The following is a 24,538-nucleotide window of genomic DNA, read 5'->3' on the forward strand; positions in this document are numbered from 1 at the left end:
GTAGGTGTTTGAAAAAATTCCCAAGAGCCTTATACCATGAGAATCCTTCCAATTATGACTCGATTTTTATCATATTCCTATCGATTAAAATTGCTAGGAGTATTGGAACATTGTAGTAAATCTAAGAAAATCTCAAAAAAGGTATGCTGGCTAAACTCCTCTTTTAGATTCGAATCCCATGAAATTCTTGTAAGCTTAAAGCGTGGTTTGCATAAGCTCCTATTTTGAATGTTTCGAGCTATTCCTAAAAAGTTGACTTGGTTCCGAATGAGTAATGTATCAAAAGTTATATACTCATATGTGTTTCAAGTGCTCCTATCACATTATTCTCTCCTTCGGGAATATATTAAAGTATGACTAATGTATCAAATTCATGTCTCAATTACAAATATATTATCCCCTACTTTGGAAAGAAAACTCAATTTGTTTTGGACTTCTATTGCTCATATATATATATATATATATATATATATATATATATATATATATATATATATATATATATATATATATATATACACACACATAAGTATTGATTTCAAAGTGCTCTTATTGTTGATAACATATGATGATCCTTGAAAGTGAAAGAACGAGAGTATGAAATATAAGATTCAGCCATCGTGCCAAGAATTAAGAATTACGTTTGTGGCTAAGAGTGCTAATGAAACAAGAGAAAGTGTGAAAGGCTATGAAATGAGTTGTAACTCTTTAATATATAAAAAATATTTTTTTGGGAGTATCGTTAGGTCACCGAGGAAGAGTGGGTTGAAATAACAAAAACCTAAAACTGCACGTGCCGGTGTAGGATTGATTAAGGGATAAGTTCTCGTGTTTATGGGTTGAGACTGTTCCCCTTTATTGGTATGATATGATAGCTAGAATGGGACCATGTCAACCCACATGGCATTGTGGTGAGACGACTTAGCTGATTGGGCGGTGATCGGACACCATGCCGCTCACATGGTGGTATTGTGTTTCTATGTCCACCCGTACACACTGGGGTGAAATGGCTTAGCCGATCAGGTAGAGATCGGTCCCCATGCTGTAATCATTGTGGTGTATCGGTACTGAAGATCTCCCAACTCAAAAACATTATTAATTACTTGTGGATTTACCTTGCTCTTAACTTGGCATTTTATTGTTACTTGAATTTCTTATTGATTCCATGTTTCTCTCTTTTATGTTGGTTCTCTATTCCATGAGAGGGTATTTAGTATTACATACTAGTACTATTCCATATGTACTAATGTCCCTTTTACTGGGGGGGCGCTGCATCTTTAATGGATGCAGGTGGTTTCTCAGCACGCAGCTTTGATCCCCATTAGCAACATACCCTCTACTCATCGGATTTTAGTAAGCCTTATTCTGCTTCAGGGCCTTATGTCACTTGATATTGTAAATCGTGTTTTGAGGTATAGCCGGTGACTTGTCACCGACATTTCATGTTACTCTTTTGTTTTATTTAGAGGCTCTGTAGACATGGTGTGGGTTATATTTTGATTGGGGTAGGAGACTAAAAATGTTGTAAGTACCAAACATACCCCCACCTTTAACTGTGAACTTGTAATATATTTGAAATCAGAAATGAAGCTTCTAAAAGTATTGAAAATGGTGTTGTACATGTTACTCTCTCATTAGTCTAACTCATAATATTCAACTTCACTTTGTTTATGCACTGATTCCTACTCTTACTGAGGGTGCAACAATTCCTCCTCCAACTGATATTCCAACACCACCCCTAGCCTCGACTTCCGGTCCTAGTGTTTTTGATGGGGACCTTAGGAGAGCTATAAAGATGTTGACTCATATAGTGGCAGAGCTTGAATGCTACACCTACTTCTTCGAGTCACCAAGGGGATTGTGCTAGTTCCAAGCTAAATAGATTTCTTCAGTTGGATCCTCTGGTATTCACGGGTACTAAGCCCGAGAAGAACCCCCGGGCATTTATTGATAAAATGTACAAGACTCTTCGTGTGATATGTGCCACAGAGACAAAAGCAGTGGAATTGGCCTCCCATCGCCTAAAGAAAGTGGTGTATTTTTGGTTTGAGTTGTGGGAGGAGTCCCACGAGGAGGGGACCCGTCCGACAAAGTGGGGTGAGTTTGTGGACGCTTTTATTGATCATTTCTTACCCGCCGAGACTAGGGCAGCCGTGCCTCCGAGTTTGAGAACTTGAAGCTGGGTAATATGAGTGTATTGGACTACGATTTGAGGTTCGCCGATCTTTCTAAGGATGCGGATTACATGATATCCATAATGGAGGCTAGGGTTCACAGGTTTGTGCAGGGTCTTAGCCCTTTGGTTATTAATGAGGCCGCCACAACTGCCTTTAATTCTGACATGAACTATGGGAAGATGGTGGCATTTTCTCAAGCCATAAAGACCCAAAATTTGAAGGCCAAAATGGAGTGAGAGGGTAACAAGAAGTCCTAGTTCGCGGGCAACTTTGGTGGTTCTCATAGTGGTGGTAGTTGAGGAAGGTTAGTATTCAGGGGAGGTGATAAGTGGGTATTTTACAAACTTATCTCATCTTTAATCTTATTTTTGCTATGTTTGATTGATAAAATTATGTGTTTAATGTCGTTTACTTCTATTTTGCAGGTTTTATGTGATTTAAAAGTGATCATGAAGAAACCGAGTGAAAACGAGTCAAAAAGGAGCTAAAATGAAGAACGAAAATCTGCCCAGTGAATTACCCTTCGCGAACGCGAAGTTGTAATGCGAACGTGAAGCAGCAGGAAGCCAAACCTTCATGAACACGAAGGATAGACCACGAACAGGAAGCTGCACAAGCCAAACCTTCACGAACGTGAAGGATACATCGCGAGCGCGAAGGATACATCGCGAACGCGAAGCTACAGAAATCAAACTTTCGCGAACACGAAGGACAGATCGCAAATGCGAAGCTGTAGGAAGCCAAACCTATGCGAACACAAAGAAGAAATGGGCGAAAAAACTGGGCAGTTCTGGAATTTCATATTTTTTTACCCCCAAACTATTTAATACACGACCAAGCTAATTTGTCAGTATCTTGGGCGGATCTTTTGGCATCTTGGGCAGCTTTTGTCAGTTTTTGGAGCTAGGGTTTTCACACACACACTTGGGTCTTGAAGATTTGGAGCTTTTGGTTGATAATTTCTTATTTATTTATGTTTAATTCTTCATTTCCTTGCTTTGTATTGAATATCTAAGTGTGTAGTATTATTTTCAGTATTTAAATCTTGTTTATGGGAATATGCATATTTAAAGTGTGGATTAAATACCTTGTTATGCTTATGTATTAAATGATTTTTATTTATTAAGAAGTGAGTTATTGTTTATTTATTTATTCTTGTTATTAAATGTTTACAAAGAGATTATCTACCCCTATGACTCGCCCATTCACTTCGAATTAATTTCGGAAAAAATAATTCGGGGCTGGGAAAGATTAATTAATAAGAACTTGAGGCATTAACCCTCATTTTATAGATTCTACCTAGGGATATGATTGAACTACTTGTAGCCATATTCGGGTGTGCTTAATCTCTTAATTGTATTAGGGATAATTCAATTAGGAAGTCTTGTTAGTCTTCGGAAGAAGATAATATAGAATTATTACCCGAGGCTAATTAACATAAACTTGCTAATATTTATAAAATCGTGAAATACATTGGATCATTACTTAAGTGTAAATTCCCAATGCATCCATGTTTGAAGCCATTGATCATTTTACTTGCTTTCTAAGTTAGTTTATATTTTCGCAATTAGTTATAAATATTTTCTCATCACCTTTCTAAGTGTTTGGCTTAGCACAATAAGTGATAATTCTCTTACACGCCTAATTACCTACATATTGTTCTCTGTGGGATTCGACCCCGACTCATAGTTGGATAAATTATATTGCATGCGACCGTGTCCATTTACTTTTTAGTAGTGGATTTGGACGTCATCAAAATTAGTGCATTGCCGGGGAACAATTTGGCGTATTTAGATTGTTTGGGAAATAAGAGTACGTGCTTTGGTCTAAACTTGTGAATATTTGTGTAATTAATTTCTTACCTTTGTTTATTTTTCTTGTTTGTTTCTTATTGATTTTCTTAGTTTTGAAAAATGGCATCATATAATGAAAATTTGTCGGATAGTAGTTGTTTTTACTTTGATGACCCTTCTCCTTATTGTGGAGGACCACACTCGTATCAAAATTGTTTAAATTCTTCCGGGCGCGGATTGTGCGCACAATCTCAAACCCATGAGTGGAGTATTTGTGATAAGTGTGGAAGTCAAAACGGCCATGGGATAATTGTACTTATTTGTCCTTCCCTTCCTCGAACCCCCGCTATGATGATTCTACTTTTTGTGATAACAATTATAGGGATATGGAAGTGGAAGAAAGTGAGCATGGTCAAAATGAAAAGTTCAAGCTCGTGATCAAATGCCTACTTGAAGGAGGAAACAAAGAGTAAAATGCCTTGGAGGAGCTTTTGGAAAATAGTCTCCAAAATGATTTGGCACTTGAAAGGTTGAACTTACAAATGGTAGAAATGCTTGAAGCTTTAGAGGTCCAAAAAGCCTCGTAAGTGAATGATAGCCAAAAACCTTCCTTAGAGGTTGAAGCCGAAAATCCTTCTTTGGCACTTGATAAAAACCAAGAAGAACTCTCAAATGCTCAAAATGAGAGGATGATGCTCATGTTGGAGGCCATTATTGAAAATGAGGAGAAGCACAAATTAGCACTCGAGGACATGAAACAAGTTTTGACTCAAAATGATGAGAATATCCGCATTTTGGAAGCTCAAATAAAAATATTGGTTGAGGCTCACTATGCCCACCAACGTGAGAGTGTGGAAAGAGCTCAAGAAAAGTCCAACTTCGATGAAGAAAGCGAGCTTTATTTTTAGGAATCAAGAATTGAACATCCACCAACCAACTCCATACTTGTTAGTGATGCCAAAAAAAATATGGAATTAGAGTCAACTAAAAAATTTGAAGATGTGGTTGAATTTAACTCTAGTTCGGGGGATGTTAAAATCCAAAAAGAATTGAAATTTGAAGGCTTGATGTCACATTCCAAGCATTTTTCAACATTGGAGTTGTGTGGTGATATGGGAATTGCACTACACGAATCAATGAGAGATTGCGAAAAGGAAAGGCAGATGCCATACATTTTACAATTTGAGAGTACAAGAAGGAAAAATGACATTCCTCACATGGAAGCCAAAAAATGAAAAATGAAGAAAATGACATGTGGCTTGATCATCTACTTACCACCCCCACTGCTCGTGGTCACAAGCTTGATTCTAAGTTAGGTTCCCAATTTATATCGTCCAAGTGACAAGAAAAGTGGTAAAGGTTATTCGCGTCATGCCACGACGTTAAAAGTAGCGCTTGGTGGGAGGCAACCCATCATTTTTCAAAATCTTTAGTCGTTTTTGAAATTTTCTTTTTTATAATAGCTTAGTATATTATTTTTAACTAATTTGCTAAGTTTTAGAAGTTTTGGAGTTGATTTGGGCAGGTTGGGGTGACCGAACAGCCAAAAACCAGCAGCTGCAGGAAATTGCAGAAGCAGTGCTTCGCGTTCACGGTGGACCGTCGCGTACGCGAAGGGTAACAATACTTAAAGCATTGCGTTGGCGATACATATGTCATTTTCGCGATTGTTGGTCAGCACCTAACTCTTCGCGAAGGCGACAAGTCCCTCGCGAATGCGACGTTCAAGTAAGTTTTAAAAAATAAAAACACTGCAAATCAACATTTAATCCCTCTCTTTGCTCAAGAACAGTTTAGCCTACTCCTTGAACTCCAATTGAAAATAAAATTCCCCATATTATTCAAGTGCATTGCGATTCTCCCTTGACATTCTCAAGGTATGTAACTTCCTCTCTTGTCTCTTGACGTTTTCTTCCCTTTCTTGGTGTGAAGTGGTAGAAGAGAAATCGTGGTTGTTCTGTGCTTAGAGTTGCAAATTCTTAGTCTTAAATGTCCACCCTGTGTGTGAAATTTGTTGTTGCTTGTTGGGTGAGGTTGGTTGAGTGAGAGTGTATTATTGCAAATTTTTAGGCGAGATGTATGCTTGAATTTACTGGAAAATGAACAGAGAAAAGAGGGCACACAAACTGCTTGACAAAATGCCTAAAAGAAAAATAGGTTGGGCGATGAAGATGACCTTCGCGAACGCAATGGTCTGCTCGCGAACGCGAAGGCCAACTTCTGGGGCAAAACTTTTTGACCTTCGCGAACAAGAAGGCCAATTTCTGAGCGAAATTTTTTGCTCTTCGCTAACACGAGGGACCTTACGCGAATGCGAAGAGCAATTGCTGACAGTGCCCAAAATGGCAAAAAACAATAGCTTTGCACAGCTCTGCCCGGGACCCTTTTTGCCCATTTCTTCGGCTTAAATACTTTCTAATACATTGTTTTAAGTTTCTATATGAGCTTTTAACATTGTTGGTTTATTTTGTAGGTATTTTGGGCATAAAATGGATCCAAAACACAATAAAATTGAGCAAGAACATGTCCCCGAAGCTGAACAAGAGGAACCCTTTGATCATGACAGGTTTTTATCTGCTGAATGTGAATGGAAATATGATGAACTCTTGTCAAAAACCATTGTCAGGGAAAGAGGCATAAACATGGAGAAGGTTGAAGCTAAAATGCCGGGATTCTACACAAGATTGGTAGAAAGAAGATGGATTTTCTTTGCCCCTTAACCAAATGATGCCAGCTACACAGTGGTGTTGGAATTCTATGCAAATGCCTTGAGGACCGACTTCCAAGGAGCCTTAGTTACTACTGTGCGAGGTGTGTAAGTCAACTTCAACCCTGAGATAATCAACAGAATTTATGGATTCCTAATACCGATAATGAGGTTTACAGATACAGAGCAAAAGCAGGAGGAAACCAATGGTTGGTGGACAAATTGCATGATGGGGTGACCCTGAAGTGGTTGACATTGCACAAGGGAGTTGACTCTCATGATTTCATTGCAGAAGCAAAGACTTGGCTTTCCATTATCTGTGCGAGGATCTTTGTCACGCCTCAAACTCGGGGAGCGCGACCGGCACTCAATCGAGTGAACCCGGTCAAGCAAGCCTGTTAGATACTTTCTACCCAACTCACCCATGATCAAGAGAAGACATGGTTTTATTAATTAGACAGTAGGAAGATCATGTATACAATACTAAATCATTTCTTTAGTTACATCAATTTTAAATCTCAAAAAACACACATTCGTATGGTTTGAGTGGACCAAGTGATCAAAACACAACATAACTTGTTCGACTTATCTAGCACCTATGTACAACCCACATTGTGACTACGGAGACTGTAAAAGATACAAAAGAGTGGCTATACCTCAAAAGGTGATAAAAATATGACAAAAGATACAATACATGACCTCGGGATGAAGTGGGGCACACCAAGTCTGTTGGGAAGAGGAGGTACCACTATCGCTGATCAACACTACTTGCTATGGAACCACCTGCATCTATTTAAAGATGCAGCGCTTCCAACAAAAGGGACTCTAGTACTGTCGAATAGTACTAGTATGTAAAACTAAACACCATTTCAATAGAATGAATAATAACACAAGGGGGGAGAGGGGCAGTCATGAATTTAATAAGAGCTTCAAACAATACTAAAACATCAAGTTAAGAACCATATAAGTTTTCAAGTCAATTTCCATATTATTAGGTTAGGTGATCTTTAGTGCCGATATAACTCAATTCACAATACCACCGTATTCTTATACGGAGTCCGATCACGACCCGATCTGCTAGGTCGTCTCATTTGAAACATCAAACATAACCACTATTTCAATTATAATTTCCAACACAATCACCACCATATGTGCGGTATGGCATTCGATCACGGCCCGATCGGCTAGGACGTCTCACCTGAGACATTACCTTTTTCAATCAATTATCTTACTTCATACTTCTTTCACCTCTTTTCAATTCATTGGCACAAGTGGCCACAAAAATAAAGTCATTCTTGGCACTTGGCCTTATTTCATAATTACAGTTCGCCTTTCCACATTCAAACATCATTATCCTCATCAACAACAATAAGGCTTTCCATTCAAGACATTAAATACACATTTGAGCAATTAGGGAAGACATTCATACAATTTGGCATAACATCCTTTATTCGATCTTGGCTTGAAGTCTTAACATTTTTAACACATATTCCATATTTTGAACACATCCTCAAATGATAAGATGACATGATGAAGCATAAATACATATTGAACATATATCCTTCAACACAAGCACATTCGGAATAGCCAATTGTATAATGATCAATTTGGGACTTACACCAATCACACGAACATCGTGGGATTCAATTCTAAGAAGAAGGGGTTTAGCCAACATACCTTGTCCGAGCTTTCCGTAAGTTACTTACAGCGCCCCCAAAACTTCTAGCAATAATAATCTATAGAAAGATAGTGAAAATCGGTTAATAATTAGAAGGATTCCCATGATGTAACTCTCTTAGGAATTTTGTCAAACACCTACATGCGAAATAGACTACAAGGCTCTACAATGAAGATCCTTTCATCTCTCAACCAATTTCAACAAGAAACTACCCAAAATGGTTCATTACTCCACATACTACAACTTTGTGTCACATGCATGGCCTATTTCCAACCCCACAGTATTTTTGAACTCATAACCTCTTGTATGAAAGCTTAGAAGTAGGACTTACCTGGATGAAGGATAATTTAGTGATTGACTTCTTGATTCTTGAAGATTGATGCAAGATTGGATGATTGGGAGGTTAGGTTTTCTCTTTCTCTCTCTAAAATGCTCTCACCAATCTCTCGACACACTAGAAAATCGTCCCAAATAAAGCCCCAAAGGCTATTTATTAAAATGGGGTCGGGTTGTAAAAACCCCGAAATTCGCACAGCCGTGCCACATGGGGCGCCGCAGTAGTGAAAATGTGCCTAGAAACGAATTTTTGAAGTGTTCTGGAAATCCCTACAGACGCGCCACATGGGGAGCCACGTGGGGCGATGCGGTAGTGTAGATTTCTGCCAGCTTTTAGAAATTTGGTCATAACTTCTTGTAGGAGTGTCCAAATGACAAACAGTTTGAAGCGTTAGAAACTAGACTCATGTCACGACCCAAACTGATGGGCCGCGACGCGCACTTGGTATATTACTCAACTGAGTACCAACATAATGTATCTTTTTGTATCATACTATCAAAGATAACTGAGCCAGAGAGGCTATCATGAGATAAGTAGAATACTACATGAAATACCAACTCATACTTAAGACATATGGGCCTATAAGGCCAAAATAACCTCTCGTACACTGAACATAGGCCGACAAGGCCATACAGTCTTTTACGTACATTACATGTGTCTACAAGCCTCTAAGAATATATAATTGTCATAAATGTCGAGACAGAGCCCTACCATACCAAACAATACACGTCTAAATCATACTGACAAAATAAGCAACTCCTGAGCAAATGGAGCGCACCAACACCTTCCGCTGAGCTGATAGCCTACTTGGAGGACTCTCGACCTGTCTATCAGGACCTGCAGGCATGAAACACAACATCCCCAGGCAAAAGGGACGTCAGTACAAATAATGTATCGAGTATGTAAGGAATAAAAATTAGTAAACAATAGACATGAGAGAAACATAGAGTAAAAGACTCAACATATAAGTCTGAATAACTCTGTGAATCATTAATATTTATAATGTCAGGCATATGTGTATAAATGTCATACCATGCTTAGGTATATGCGTTCATAACATCATCAAGCCTCTGAGTGCATCCCATCATATCGTCTCGGCCACTGTGGTTAAATCATCACCGTATACCAGCTGATCAGGTGGTGGTGCATATATAATGCCGTAACCTTTTCGCATATCCCATATACATATAATATAAGTGTATATAATGCCATCTGGTCATGGGTGAATGTACATGTATAAATGCATGAAATGCATAAGAATTTTGTTAATAAGATTTCTCGGAATGTCATAAAAATCAATATGCCTTACGGATAAACTTTATCAAATACGTATTTTTCTGAGACCCATGAACAGAAGATATAATAATAATTCATATGGGGAATCAAGAATATAGACACCTATAGTATTTATATGAATAGAGTCATTTATGAAAGTTGCGTATTTTGCTCGTTTCATTTATATTATTTGGATCATGGCAAAAAGAAAGAAGGGATACCCTTAACATACCTGAACCGATTCTGTTTGCAATCCCTCTAACCCACGACTTTTGCAAAAAATACGTAATAGCGGATCGAAGTAGGGGAAAATCCGTATGATATTCTTGAGAAAGATTGCACCGTACTCCCTTAGAATCGCAAAATTCCATTGCTATTGTGCTAAGAAGTCTCGTATGAATTTTGTTTCAAGAAATCTCACGTTACTACCATTCAAATGCTTGTACGAATTGTTGAAGCATTTTCATCCGTTACTTAGTATTAGTACGTAATGACCATCTTCATTAGAGAAGCCTTTTGTATTTAGTGGGTGTGGATCCCACTTATGTGTGACTAAGCCACAAAATCCTCTAAATAAGCCACCACCTCCTTAAGCATATGACTAGATGTCAACTTGCTGCCAACTTTCCAAAATCCCACGTGGATTGTCATCCCCCTTATAATTATCCAACAAATCTCACTTTAATATTTATCCACAAATCCAATAATTAATCAATTACCCACATAATTAAGAATTATCTCAAATTACTTAAAATACTACTCAATTTTAACACACTTTGTACACCTTACTATTATGGTCATGTAGTACCTTGTATGGCACTAGTCCATAAGTACTGGGTATTTTAGCTCGGACCGTATTTTACCCCAACATGTCAAACTTTGACAAAAATTCATTTTCTTTGATTTGCTTCCCCTCTTACCTTCACGAATTTACTCATCACTTGTTTGAAATAGCATAATGCTTATAATCTCAAAATAATCTCCTTCCCGAACGTACGTCGATTAGATTACGACGAAACTTTTACGTATGAAAATGCGGAATGTAACATCTCATTTCCGAGCTTATATCAATTTACTTATGGGGTACTTCCATGTATGAAAACATGGGGTGTAACATCATTCCCCCCTTTGGAACATTCGTCCTCGAATGTTGACTGATGCCCCTATCATTTTCATGCCTTATGTCTTCCGAATAGTTTAGTACTCTCCTTTCTATCTAGGCAACTGTTCTGTGAATAATTCCAAAGGCCAGGGCATTTGCCCCTTTAGGCCTCTTTCTCACACCATGACTTATGGTCGGAATCCTTCCAATCGCGTAACCGTTGCTACCTTCTATCATGCAGCCTGTACGACTCTAACCTTGTAAGTGCGCCTATGCGGCTCTTCTCTCCTTTTTCCTCCAGCTTTTAGCCCATCTCTAGGCCTCACTTTATAAGCATATACAGAGCTTGACAAGATGTCTCTCTGGGCATCTATAGGTATACTGAAGTTCTTCGCTCGATACTTTGTCGAACTTACGAATAATGCTATATCTTATTTCATAGGCCCGGTTATATATCCATATGACTTTACTGCATCCAAGTAGGTCATAATATACCATAACTCTTACCTCGATTTTTCGTTACTGAGGTATGCTACCTAACTCCAGGTTACGTTCATTGCTTATCCCATATTTTGTGACTTTTATCCCTCCATTGTTAATTCAGCTTAATGTTAATCTATCATCTAGCACTGATAACTTGATCTCTAATGTAACACCGCCACTAGGGCTCACGTCTCATTGGGGAACATCTGAAGTGATTTTCCTGACCCACCTGGAGGCGATACCATACTTCCATAACCATATTTCATAGCATTCCAACGTGATTCATCTTATGGGTGGGGTATTCTAATCCCGTGCCGTCCATGAAATCAAATCATTACTCAATCGAAGGCCCAAACGTCATCCTTTATTTATCACAATTATACCCTTAATCTACCACCAGGGCATCATTCTATCTCTTCTAAATGCTATTAGTCTTAGACTCCTTTGAGTTCATTCAGGCTATACTGAACTTTCCATAACTTAGAGAAACCATCAGCTCTCTTGTTTTCACGGGCTTAATCCCGAGGACTTATCCATTTTTGCCATTTTCACACTTGCCTTTTTCTTATTTTTACTCCTGTCTTCCTAAAACCTTGTCACTTTACTATACTTTAGCTTGCGACCTACACATATCTATTTATACAACTCGCAATCTTCCTTCAACTTGCTTCCACCATAGATTTCCTTGTGTTATTCTGGAACATCAAGCGAGACATCGCATCGTCTCTAACTCCCCTTTACTCTCTTAGCTAGACCTCTCGATACTTAGAAACCATAGGTTGGAAGATATGCCACTAATGATGCCGCTATCATTCCTGTATACGAAATCCCGACACTTCTAGCCTTCTATATGAAGTATGGACTATTCACAACCTTCTGCACTTGAGTATCTCGTACGTTGTTCACCTTTACCTTACTTTCCTTAAAATCTCGCATCACATCTTTTATTCCTTTCATAACCTCCATTCCACATAGGTATAATTCACCTCTACAACTTGAAGCTCAATTAGAATGCTTGCACCTCTGGTGCATACACAATTCGGTAGGAGCTTCATACTGACTTCTTATGAGGTTGGTACTCTTCGAACTGGCTTTCTCATAGAGTCGTTATAGAATATGGTTGTTGTACTATCTCTTTTGTAACTCTGATATTAAGAGTGATTTTGTAATGTTCTCAATCACAATTTCTGTAATTTTTTAGGTCCAATAATTAGACTCCTGATCTACTTGGTTGATGTAACTCTTTAGTTTCCTCTTCCTTCTGATCAGCCTTTATGTAGGCTTAAGTTATCTTCTGCTCTGTGGCTCTTGGTATTAGTTTTTACTTTAGCCCTTCATAGACACTATGGGATATCCATGATAAAATCTTCTAACAATTCAATCCTTTGTCTATGACCTGGGCTCAATTCTTTTTTTTAACTTATACCGGAATCTTCTAGGTCTGTATGATTACCAACATATATGCTGCATGGATAATACTCCGAACTCTTAAGTGCGTTCATAACGTTACTAACTCTAGATCATTGATCGAATAATTTCTTTCGTTCCTTCTCAGCTTTCTTTAAACATAAGCTATTACTTTTCCTGGTCTTTCTGCCCCCTTGTTGTGTGCATACTTAGCTTATATTAGTTCCCATGCATGTATAAATTTTGTGCAATTCATATAGTCTCGAATATTACTTTTGGTTTTCATTTCCCGCTCATTAGCCACGCTAGGTGCCACTTTCTTATGGAGTGCATACAATGTTGTTGTGACACTGTTGTTACAAGACCATTTCCTCTTTAGGTCATTGTGCTTAGTTTGAAGCCTTCTTCCTTATTTCCTCAGCTAGTCTTTCGTTGTAGCACTTAGGGAGACCTTCTGGCTCTTGTAAAGTTACAAGCTTATCACATCGTATACTTGACGCAATTTTTGATGTTCTTCCCCGCCTATAATTATTTGTAGTTACTTATTTCCACGCCCTTGTGCTTGTAGGGTTGCTTGTGAACTAATATTTTGATTGTCTTCCAGTGACATTCTCTTTTATTTACCTTTAACTACCCCAACTCCTATCTGAATATATCTCAAGGATCACGATATAATATCTACGAGACTGAATTCCCCATATTGGGGTTCACTATGTTCATCTTGCACAATTTGTTGATTTGTCTGTGTCCTCTTGTTTAACCATAACTAGGCACTTCCTGGATCAACTACTAACTACTCGTTGGCCCATTCTTATATCAATATTCCACGTAATCTTCTTGGGTTATCTCCTTTATCTTAACTTACGTCTCGCACATGCTCCTTATCTATCAATAACATCTCGGGCAGGAACTTTTCCTTCCTCTCCTTTACATCATATTTGCATAATGTTCTGAAATTGTAGCATATTTGTAGGATTTGGATAAGTGCAATCTCATTCCATTCTTAATTTTATCGCATTCTTCCTTTACCATTCCGTAGTTACTAGAACCACTTAATTCTGTCTTAATGTCACATCACTCCATATTACCCCTCTAGGGGAGTCCTAAGATTTAGTGCTACGATGATCTATGTATAGATGTTTTACCTCTTCATATTTGGCATCTTCTCACATCATCGATGACCCTTACTCCCATCGCGGTAATCCTTCTGTACCAAGGATAATAAATTTCCTTACTCGCGAGGGTGACACTTAGTATAACTGGCACATACAGTCCCATAAGCTAAAGTTTGCTCACATTGCTTGTTTTAGGGAAGCGTCTTCATGAATGACCATTCTCTGAATTTCTCATGAATCCTCTTCTGTTGTCCATTCTATTATCGCCGGAACAAAATCTAAAATTCTCATGACGTCAACCATTATCAAATCATTCAGTCCCTAATTCATGTTTAGTTTATCTTGTGCACCAATCCATATTGATTTCTATTACTCTGGGGTCGAACTTTTCCTTCTGGTAATCACGTTAGAGTCACGAACTTATTTCTCGAAATGATGATGTGACTTTATGACCTATACTCTTTTGTTTCCTCAAGGCCTATCACCTCTCATATTTTCCTTCCCTTGTCTATAGACTCTGTAATACTGTCATTTGTTTCCTACCATGTATCATATCTTACTCATAATGCTTCATTAACTCTCTCCTTATTTCCCGCTAACATTAATGTCTATCACTTTATTCTGAAAACTTGAACAAGACATTCTTTTGCTTTTAGCTCCCCTTGCTCCATCTACTAGCTCTTCGGGTTGCCTAACATTCTTTCTCTACTAGGGACGGGAGCCACACTAAGGTAATATTTATCTCTTCCATGCTTCCAGTGCCTATCTTTGCAAAAAAACTTCTGAACATTCTAGTATTCATATCTAGCTGTACTATTCTAGAGTGCACCATCTCGCTGTCTCACAAGGAGATTTATTAGCACTTTTGTAATATCCTTCGGAAATGTCAACTAACACAAACAGTCCATTCACTATTTTGGGTTACTCTAACCCCAACCGGATCCTGATATCCCATCCTTTTCTTAAACTACACCTGTTAGCCCCCAATAAGGTATAATTGAGATGGGTGTGGCCAATTATACATACCTCTGTTATTGTTGAAGGTAACTCAAAAGGCTTATATTCCTCTTCCTGAATTGTGAAGACTGATAATCTTCATTAACCGGGCGTCTCATACCATTCTTCATCTTGCTTCTTTTACTTATTGAAAGTTGTATCTATCTTCTGAATCTCTCATTGCCTTTCACCACATGGATAGATATTCTTGCCTTAAGGGTCCTTATCAAGAAACTTACACATTTTAGTTTACACATGATCTACTGAAAACCTCACATTTACTCCTCATAGGCATGATGCAAAATCGAGTTCCACTGACTTAACTCTTCCACAGCTATATCTCTCACCAACCGTCTTTCTAAATGCAGGCATCGTTGTATTATGAATAAGATAGAGTTTGAGAAATTGAGTTCTTACCATTGAGCTTTACCACACGATCTAGAGTAAGAAGAAAGAGTGACAGTCCTAAATGCCCTGTAGCCTCCTGCTTATAAGTGTGGTGCACAACACACCCATAAACAAGACTCTACTAGACACGGCTTGTAGACTCCATAGGACAGAACTGCTCTGATACCACTTTTGTCACGACCCAAACTGATGGGCCACGACGGACACCTATTACCTTACTCAACCGAGTACCAACATAACGTATCTTTTCGTATCATACTATTATAGATAATTGAGCCGGAGAGGCTACCGTGAGATAAGTAGAATAAAACATCAAATACCAACTTATACTTAAGACATACGGGCCTATAAGGCCAAAATAACCACTCGTACATTGAACATAGGCCGACAAGGCCATACAGTCTTTTACGTACATGACATCTATCTACAAGTCTCTAAGAATACATAATTGTCATAAAGGTTGGTACAGAGCCCCGCCATACCAAAGAATACACGTCTAAATTATACTGACCAAATAATCAACTCCGGAGCAAATGGAGCACACCAATACCTTCCACTGAGCTGATAGCCTACTTGGAGGACTCTCGACATGTCTATCGGGACCTGCGGGCATGAAACATAGCGTCCCTAGGTACCTAGTATGTAAGGAATGAAAATCAGTAAACAATAGACATGGGAGAAACATGGAGTAAAAGACTCAACATGTAAGTCTGAATAACTCTGTGAATCATTAATATTTACAATGTCATGCATATGCGTATAAATGTCATACCATGCTTAGGTATATACGTTCATAACATTATCAAGCCTCTGAGGGCATCCCATCATATCGTCTCGGCCACTATTGGCAAATCATCAACGTATACCAGATGATCAGGTGGTGTTGCGTATATAACGCCGTAACCTTTTCCCATATCCCATATACATATAATATACGCTTATATAACGCCATATGTTCATGGGTCAATGTACATGTATAAATGCATGAAATGCATAAGAATTTCATTAATAAGATTTCTCGGAATGTCATAAAAATCAATATGCCTTTCGGATAAACTTTATCAAATATGTATTTTTCTGAGACCCATGAATAGAAGATATAATAATAATTTACACGGGGAATCAAGAATATAGACACCTTTAGTATTTCTATGAATAGAGTCATTTATGAAAGTTGCGTATTTTGCTCGTTTCATTTATATTATTTGGATCATGGCAAAAGGAAAGAAGGGATGTCCTTAACATACCTGAACTGATTCTATTTGCAATCCCTCTAACCCACGTCTTTTGCAAAAAATACGTAACGGCGGATCTAAGTAGGGGAAAATCTGTATGATATTCTTGAGATAGATGCACCATACTCCCTTAGAATTGCGAAATTCCGTTGCTATTGTGCTAAGAAGTCTCGTATGAATTTGGTTTCAAGAAAACTCACGTTACTACCATTAAAATGCTTGTATGAATTGTTGAAGCATTTTCATCCGTTACTTAGTATTAGTAAGTAATGACCATCTTCATTAGGGAAGCCTTTTGTATTTAGTGGGTGTAGGCCCCACTTATGTGTGACTAAGCCACAAAATCCTCTAAATAAGCCACCACCTCCTTAAGCATATGACTAGATTTCAACTTGCTGCCAACTTTCCAAAATCCCATGTGGATTGTCACCCCCCTTATAATTATCCAACAAACCTCACTTAAATATTTATCCACAAATCCAATAATGAACCAATTACCCATATAATTAAGAATTATCTCAAATTACTTAAAATACTACTCAATTTTAACACACTTTATACACCTTACTATTATGGTCATGTGGTACCTTGTAAGGCACTAGTCCATAAATACCGGGTATTTTAGCTCGGACCGTACTTTACCCCAACATGTTAAATTTTGACGAAAATTCATTTTCTTTGATTTGCTTACCCTCTCACCTTTATGAATTTACTCATCACTTGTTTGAAATAGCATAATGCTTATAATCTCAAAATAATCTCCTTCCCGAATTTACGTCGATTAGCTTACGACGAAACTTTAATGTATGAAAATGTAGAATGTAACATCTCATTTCCGAGCTTATATCAATTTACTTATGGCGTATTTCCACGTATGAAAACATGGGGTGTAACAACTCAAAGATCTTTCATTTGATAGGTTGTTCATCACATAACTCCTTATATATATGTAGACACGCTTGTCCAAAATTTGGTCTTCTACGTACTCATTTGGAACTTTATTCAGGCCTCTCCTTAGACGCCACATCACTTATAATATGCCACGTACACTTATTATCGTATCCAATTGATATCCATCATATTAATAGCCCTCGTCTTCATACAAAGTAATATAATTAGCACACATAAACTTTATTAATAGCTCTTAAGTACTTCGAAATATTCCGGGGTGCTACATTCTCCCCACTCAGGATCATTCGTCCTTGAATGAGAAGTAGAGTCGATCCCAACACTGAACATAGCTTAACTATTTTCTCACACACCTCAAGCTCCCAAATTTTTGACTATCTCTCAAATTTTTCCGAAATTTCGGCAGAGTTTCCCTTGTAACTGGGCATATCCACCTGCAAGAGAATCACCAAAACCACCCTAACAATACATTCATATCTCAACAAAGCATCATAATATATATCAACAATACTGATCTCAACATTACAAGCTAATATATTATCAAAATTGATACCTGGACATGAGTTGCTCCTATTTAAATCATAACACATAGAAAATACCTTTCGACCCACAATTATTTGACTATACAACCAAGTGGTAACATTTTCTTTCTTTAACAATTTCGGCCTTCGAGGTGGGCTCTTCGACTCACATACTTCGCCATATCACATTCGCGGAGGCAATCTCAACTCCCAGACTTATCTAACAAGGATGACAATTAAGTACCTCTCATAGGTTAATTATCCATTTACTTTACCTCCACTAGCTTTCACCGGAACGATAGACAAAGAATTCCAACTACCTTCTGAGACACGGTCACATGAAACACCAGGTACATGGAGGACAATAATAGGAAAATATCATACTCATAGTTTGTCATATTTCCTTCAGGATTTCATAAGGCCTAATGTGACTGAACATACTTTACCCTTATTAGAAATTCACATAACATCCTCATGGAGAAAATATTGATAATAACCCGTTCACTTTCTTTAACTCTAAATCTCTACGCCGAACACCCAAACTAAAAATTTGGCGACCTCCAACAATTTCTCTAAGATGTGCTAGCATGAATATGATGATAAAATTTCCTATCCCATTTATTTGATCACGGGATGATGCTTCTTCTTTGACATATTTAAACCTTCAACCCCCATAGATTTAATACAAGGAGGAATAATGGGGTTCGAGGTTTGGCTGGAACTATTCAAGAATTTATCAATGTGCTGAGTATAGTATTTCATGAGGTTATATATCCTAAGAGACATGAAGCTTAGTATTGATAACGCTGACAAGATTAATCATAATAATAAAATCATTGATTCGACAAATGAGGCATAGAGTTAAGTATTATATCGGCAATAGAAATCCTTAAGGAGGAATAGTCAAGTACGTGACACCAGTTACCTACTCGAGTGTAGGGAAAAATTATTTAATTCGAAATGAGAATATTTTGGCACCCTGAATGTGATATGGGTTTCAAAATACATGAAATTGCATTATGCTCTTAACAGTAACTAGCCCAAGGAATCTATGCCACAAGCCTACGAGGATGAAAAAGAAGTTGAACACTTTTCTATGAGATAGACATGTTTCTGCCATAATAACTCTCAGGCTGCACTACCAGGCCACTTCATGAAAAACTACAATACTAGGTACAAAGTGAGCTACTTACTGTGAGACGATTTAGGTGGACATGAAAGTCATATTGAGATGGGCAAACAACAACATATTCCTATGACGAATTGTTGATAAATCTCAAATTTCTCGGAAACTTTATGCGGTCAAGTTTCCCCTTTTTCAATTGACATGTACACATATGATAGGTGCTGAGATATGCTCCCATGTTACTAGACAGTGAAAACACTTCATGATATTATTCACAAAGGAGTAAAGTAACTGTTCAAACCATATGAGTCACATACACCGGAGAGAGAAAGAGTGGCTTTAGAAGGATCTCAACACTAGGCTGCCTTACTTTGGATTTGATACCACATAGGTAAACTTTATGATGGTGCATACATAAGCACAAGTTAGCAAATGTTATCCATTTGATTGAAAAGGTTCTGTAAGAAATTCATCAAGTATAGTCCCTTGTTGATATGTTTAGGAAAGCAAGTGGGAAGTATTTTCATAGGATTGTGACTCAATTCAAAGAAATCATTATAAAACTCAATTCCTCAAGAGGTCATAAATAAGAGAATTGTGATCAAGAGGCTTCACGAATACTGCGTCTCATTCAAAGAGTAGGTACATGCAATGTTTTGTGATTCAGCATTTAGGTTAAGACCATATTTATGTAGGCCCCTTCAATATGGATGTACATATACAACAAGGAAAATAATGCGGTGTTCACAATAAGGTAGCAAGGAGTGACTTACTTGGTGATTTTAGATTTACAAGGTAGTACCTTAATTGATGCCCCTCGACTCCACATCCATAACATACATCGGTACCATAGTGACATACCCCCAAATAATATCTCCCACACTTCACACAACGGGGATGAGGTCCGCTAAACTGACTTGCCCTATTGACTTGATATTCACCCTTTTTGCATAAGTCATAAGAATCCTTCTTATCTTTCCTCCAGGCCTTCACAGCGGGAGTAAAAATCTCTGTACTGGGTTTTTGTGTGGGCCTCTGGAATTTCCCAGGCCTACCACCCCTAACACGCTTCTGAGTATACTCACAACACGACGTAAAATGTGCCTTCCCGCATATTATGCAGACCGGTATTGGTGTACCCAACCTAGGGCACTCGTTCTTCTTGTGCACCTTCTTTCTATAACAATAACATATTTCAAGAGTTACCCAACATAAACCCAAGTGGTGCTTCTTACAAATCAAACGATCCGGCTTATTAGAGTCGACAATCCTTTTTTGTTTCTTAGGTGCCCTCAACACATGATCTGATGTCATGGTGAAATTAATAAGAACAAGAACACTTCCCCTAGCAACTGGTTCTTTCATTCCCTCCTTGCTGACTCGAACTCGTGGGTTGCTCATCCGAAAAATAAGATATAGCGAGGAGATTAGCTCCTTGTCTTGGGCTCTATCGCACGATATGGAATATCAAAAGAAGTGTGAAATTTCCTAAATGTTCGAGTAGCCTTCAACTTATAGATATTGTCAACAACACACCGATAAGGAGGACTCTACTAGAGACGGCTCTGAGACATCCTAGGACACTTTAAAACCTTAGGCTCTGATACCAAGTTTGTCACGTCCCAAACTCAGGGAGCGCGACCGGCGCTCAACCGAGTGAACCAGGTCAAGCAAGTCTGTTAGATACTTTCTACCCAACTCACCCATGATCAAGAGAAGACATAGTTTTATTAATTAAACAGTGGGAAGATCGTGTATACAATACTAAATCATTTCATTAGTTATATCAATTTTTAGTCTCAAAATACACACATTCTTATGGTTTGAGTGGACCAAGTGATCAAAACCCAACATAACTTGTTCGACTTATCTAGGACCTATGTACAACCCACATTGTGTCTACGGAGCCTCTAAAAGATACAAAAGAGTGTTGTGATATTGCCGGCAACAAGGCGCCAACTATACCTCAAAAGGTGATAATAATATGAACAAAACATACAATACATGAACCCGGGATGAAGTGGGGCTCACCAAGTCTGCTGGGAAGAGGAGGTACCACTATCGCTGATCAACACTCCCTGCTATGGAACCACCTGCATCCATTTAAAGATGCAGCGCCCCTGACAAAAGGGACGTTAGTACTGTCAAATAGTACTAGTATGTAAAACTAAACACCATCTCAATAGAATGTATAATAACACGGGGGGGGGGGTATTCATGAATTCAATAAGATCTTCAAACAATACTAAAACATCAAGTTAAGAACCACATAAGTTTTCGAGTCAATTTCCATGTTATTAGGTTGGGTGATCTTTAGTGCCGATATACCTCAATTCACAATACCACTGTATTCTTTGTACGGCACAGTCAAGTTTACCTCAATTCAACCATAACCACAATTTCAATTATAATTTCCAGCACAGTCACCACTATTTGTGCGGCATGGCGTCCGATCACGGCCTAATCGGCTAGGCCGTTTCACTAGAGATATTACCTTTTTCAATCAATCATCTCACTTTATACTTCTTTCACCTCTTTTCAATTCATTGGCACAAGTGGCCACAAAAATAAAGTCATTCTTGGCACTTGGCCGTATTTCATAATTCCAGTTCCCCTTTCCACATTCAAACATCATTATCCCCATCAACAACAATAAGGCTTTTCATTCAAGATATTAAATACACATTTGAGCAATTAGGGAAGACATTCATACAATTTGGCATAACATCCTTTATTCGGTCTTGACTTGAAGTGTTAAAATTTTTAACACATATTCCATTTTTTTAACGCATCCTAAAATGATAAAAAGATATGATGAAGCATTTAGAATACATATTGAACATATATCCTTCAACACAAGCACATTCGGAATAGCCAATTCTATAATGATCAATTTGGGACTTACACCAATCACACGAACACCATGGGATTCAATTCTAAGAAGAAGTGGTTTAGCCAACATACCTTGTCCGAGCTTTCCTTAAGTTACTTACAATGCCCCAACACTTCGAGCAATAACAATCTATAGGAGGATAGTGAAAACCAGTTAATAATTAGAAGGATTCCCATGATGTAACTTTCTTAGGAATTTTGTTAAACACCTACAATGGAGATCCTTTCTGTCACGACCCAAATATCACTAGTCATGATGGCACCTAACTCGACCCACTAGGTAAGCCAACTAACAGTCAATACAATCCAATTGAAATTATAGGAAAATAATGAAGAATTATCTGAACTTTTAAAAATTAACCCAAGAACTAGTAGTATAAATCATGATCTTCTAAGACATAGAATTTACAAAGCTGATACAAATAATTACACGATCTGTTTGAAAGCTACATAAACAGATTAACAAAATCTAAAGCCACTGAGGACAAGTGGTAGCTATATCTGGAATGCACAAACATCTTCAGGGTCATCTCACGACATCACCAGTAGCTCCGCTCCAAAAGTCTGCACGCAAGGTGCAAAAGTGTAGTATGAGTACAACCGACCCCATGTACCCATTAAGTATTTTGTCTAACCTCGTTGAAGTAGTGGCGAGGCTTTTTAGTAAAAGGATGCTCAGTAATAAAAATCCATACTAAAATCTAGCAAAAGAACTATGCTACAGTATAATATGATAGAGTACACGAAACGAATGTACAAAACAATAACAGAGTACTAGAAGAGATCACAATTCAACAATTTCCAATATCTCAACCAATAAACCATGATAGTCACCCCATGACTTTCATAATGTGAGGAATATACTCTATGTCACACCCCAAAACCGAGGAGCGCGACCGGCGCTCAACCGAGTGAACGCGACCGAGCAAGCCTGTTAGATTCCTTCTACCCAAACTCATTCATGAATAAAGAGAATATATGTTTTCCTTAATTAAACAATAAAGTGGTCATGTCTGCAATTACCAATTTCTTACCATAAGTTTCACTATTTTAAAGTCTCAAATGGACAAGTAATACAACCACAACATAGCATAGTTTGTCTTTCCCAGCACCAATACTCAACCCACACTATGTCTACGGAGCCTCTATAGGTGAAGAAGAGTACAATGACAATGCCGGCAACAAGGCCCCGGCTATACCTCAAATCGAATACACAAAGTACAAAAAATACATGACCCCGGGATGAAGTGGGACTCACCAAGTCAGCTGGAAAGAAGGTGTACTGCTATCACTGATCAATATCTCCTGCTGTGGAACCACCTGCATCCATTTAAAGATGCAGCACCCCCGGCAAAAGGGACGTTAGTACCGTCGAATAGCACTAGTATGTATAACTAAACACCCTCTCAATAGAATGACAAATAATATAAACAAGATTATCATAATATCAATGAAAGCCTTAATCAACATCAAACCTCAATTTAGGATCAAGACAATGTTCAAATTAATTTTCATATCTCACATTGGGAGATTTTTATTATCGATATACCATTGTCCTCAATACCAGTACCATTATTCACCATACCAATACCACTATTCACAATACCATTATTCACAAAAACCAGTACCACGGTACTATTAGCACGGAGTCCGATCATGACCCGATCGGCTAGGCTATCTCAGTAGAGACATCAACCACAATTTCTCTCAATATCAATACCACCATCTTTAACACGGAGTTCGATCACGACCCGATCGACTAGGCTATCCATTAGGGACATCGACCACAATCACAATTTCAATTATAATTTCCAGCACAATCACCACCATATGTGCGGCATGGTGTCCGATCATGACCCGACCGGCTAGGCTCTCTTATTTGAGACATCAACCTTTTTATATCAATCATCGCATTTTATAATACTTTCATATCTTTTCATTTCATTGGCACTAGTGGCCATAATTATAACATCATTGTTGGCACGTTGGCCATATTCAGTATTTCATGCTCACCTTATCAATTTCAAATATCATCCTCGTCATCAACAACAAACACAATTCAAATCAAATTGTGTAGTACACATGTGAGCAATTTAGAGTCTAATGCACATAGAGATATTTCACAAAATTTAGCATAATAGCCTTCATTTGGAATTGACTTAAAGTCGAAACATTATTAATGCACAGCCCATATTTTAACACATCCTCAATTGGTAACATAACATGAATAGAGCATTTGGGATGCTTGTTGAACATATATCTTTTAACCCAATCTTACTCGGAATAGCCAATTTCATAATGAATCACTTGGGACTTACATAATTTACATGAATATTGTGGGATTCAATTCTAAGAGAAGAGTTTAGCCAACATACCT

Source organism: Nicotiana tomentosiformis, chromosome 10 (assembly GCF_000390325.3).
Source record: "Nicotiana tomentosiformis chromosome 10, ASM39032v3, whole genome shotgun sequence".
NCBI lineage: Eukaryota > Viridiplantae > Streptophyta > Magnoliopsida > Solanales > Solanaceae > Nicotiana > Nicotiana tomentosiformis.